The sequence below is a fragment of the Gadus chalcogrammus genome, chromosome 21 (genome assembly GCF_026213295.1).
Source record: "Gadus chalcogrammus isolate NIFS_2021 chromosome 21, NIFS_Gcha_1.0, whole genome shotgun sequence".
Lineage (NCBI taxonomy): Eukaryota > Metazoa > Chordata > Actinopteri > Gadiformes > Gadidae > Gadus > Gadus chalcogrammus.
The window spans coordinates 7,717,402-7,719,901 of NC_079432.1; positions in this window are offsets into that span (position 1 = coordinate 7,717,402).

Consider the following 2,500-nt stretch of genomic DNA (forward strand, 5'->3'; position numbering starts at 1 on the left):
GAGTGGCCAATCACTGCTATTTGGCCAACTGAGTATCTCAAAAAAGTGACAGTTGACATATTAGTTTGAAAACGAATCATAAAATGCACATCAGGGGTGTAATGATCCACTTATTTTACTATTCAAGGTCGGACTTTGATCCAATTTTGATTTTATTGTCCATTTTTGAGACATCAATATATATAATGCCATGGATTCAACAATAGAACAGTGATATGGTAAAAATAGATCAATAAATGCTAACAGAAGAGATCAATATTGCGATGTATTTCTACATGTAAAATAAACCAGAGAGGATTAATCAGAGCACATTTTGATATTCTGAAGTGATTGGCGTTACAGCCCCAATGAGAAAGCATCAACATCAACACTTGAACCCGTGTGGGCCTCGTTGTCATGGAAACTCACCGCCCGCCGAGCAGCAGAAAATCCACATGAGACACGCAGCAGGCCCAGGGTTTGATCGAACAAAACACACACACACACACGCGCGCACACACACACAAGCACACAAGCACACGCACAATTAGACATTTAATTAAACATTTAATTTACATATTGTTCAGATATTTATTTTTACATTCTGCATGTTCATTGGGAGCATCTTCAGTTTGGCAGAGAGAGGGAAGAGAAAGGGGAACAGGAAACCTCAGAATTGCTTCCTGCTCCACCCACGTCGGATATATAGCTCACTATTTTTGCCCCTGCTGAGCAGGAATAACCCTTTATGTTGTTTTCTATTTCTTTAGGTATCTCCCTGCCATAATACATTATTTCTATTTGTAAATTGAACATCTACACTTGCGATTAAAGCCTTTGCTTTGGTCTGACTGATACCATGCTGAATGAAATCTGCTTCCAGGACCAAATGTATCAACCACGTACATACATTTATAGAAATTAGGGGGAAATAATGTTCTGTGAAAATAAATATAAACATAGTCTTGATGTTAAGATATCTAAATAGCCACAACTGTGATTATCAATATAGTATTGCCAAATGCTGAACCATTTAAAGAAGACAATGTACCTCATTGGTATTTATCATCCACACCGATTGTTCCCTGAATAGTCCTCCAGCGTCAATTAAATGTTAAATCCTCTCCTTCTTCTATCATTGTCTCCCCTTCTTCTCTTAAAGGACGGTTCTTCACTCCATTGTAAATTAAACCTCAAATCTCAACGGTGGCGTTGCCTTCCATCCGCACGTAATCGCCAGGGTCAGGTGAAGCCCAGCTTCAAACTGAAGGACGAGGTGTGTAGCACTAAGCTACTATGTTGTTGCACTCGCAGTGCTAAACAGAGAGCACTATGGGAATCAAGAGTCTAAGCAGCTAAGCATCTATCGTCCAGGTTCCATCGCATGGATGAGATCAGGCCTTGGCTGATTCTCTCAGGGATTAGAGAGCCTCTCTGGAGAGAATTACTCTGACGCAACCATCTGGACAGATCAAAACAAATAACTAAAATAGGGCTCAACTGTGCATAGAGTACTACAGTTACACAGAGTCAATCCTTTACTCTGGTTGGAGGGGAAATAACAATATATTCGACAACATTGTATCAAAAAGGTCCATTTATAACAAATCACATAATAAGACAGAGAGAGATTGAACAAGAATGAGACACCAAGAGAGACTGACTGAAAGAGAGAGAGGTAGAGACAGATAGAAATACAGAGAACAAGAAAGAGAGAAAGAGAGGGAGAGAGAACAGTGGCAAGGTGAAGGTGTATGATTGTCAGTGCCTTGATAAGGTAGTAAATTGATCCTAAACATATAAGTAGGTTATGTGGGTCATGTGAGGTCAGCTGACCAGCTGTTACCATGTGTAATTACGGAGACGTCCCTAACAACCACTCTAGCAGCCGAGTCACTCTGCTGAGTCAGCTCACTCAATGCCTCCAAGCTCTTGATTACTGTCCACGGGGTCTTTATGTCATCGCCTATTATGTCACAACTTATGTTGAATTCATCAGCGTCTTTTAATGAGGACGGTCATTAAACAATCTGAAGAGTCTACATTTTCAACTTACACTTGCGCTTTATTATATGCTGTTGGGTCATACTGAAAGCCATAATCACGAATATTCAAATAGTCTATTTACAGTATTAGTATACAATCATACATGCATGTTTGAACGTCTGTTTGCAGTAGCAAATAGGTAAATCATGTTCTAGTAATTTACATTTACACCATTAATCTGTCAATATGGATTATTTCATTATGTATACAGCTGTGAAACTGCAACTTTTGAATAGGTTCACATTTGAATGTTTCTTTTCATATTTTTTGTATCGTAACATAAAACAAATTAAAAAAAATACCTTATCCTATCTTCTCTTTATGACAACCTCAACATTTGTGTTCTAACAAACACAATTCTAAAAAGAAAGATATTGGTGTGTGCAGACATACCTTGATATTATGTATACGCATGACACTCCAACATATAAACACAGGAAAGCAATTAGAAATACAGCCATTTACAATTTCCGAT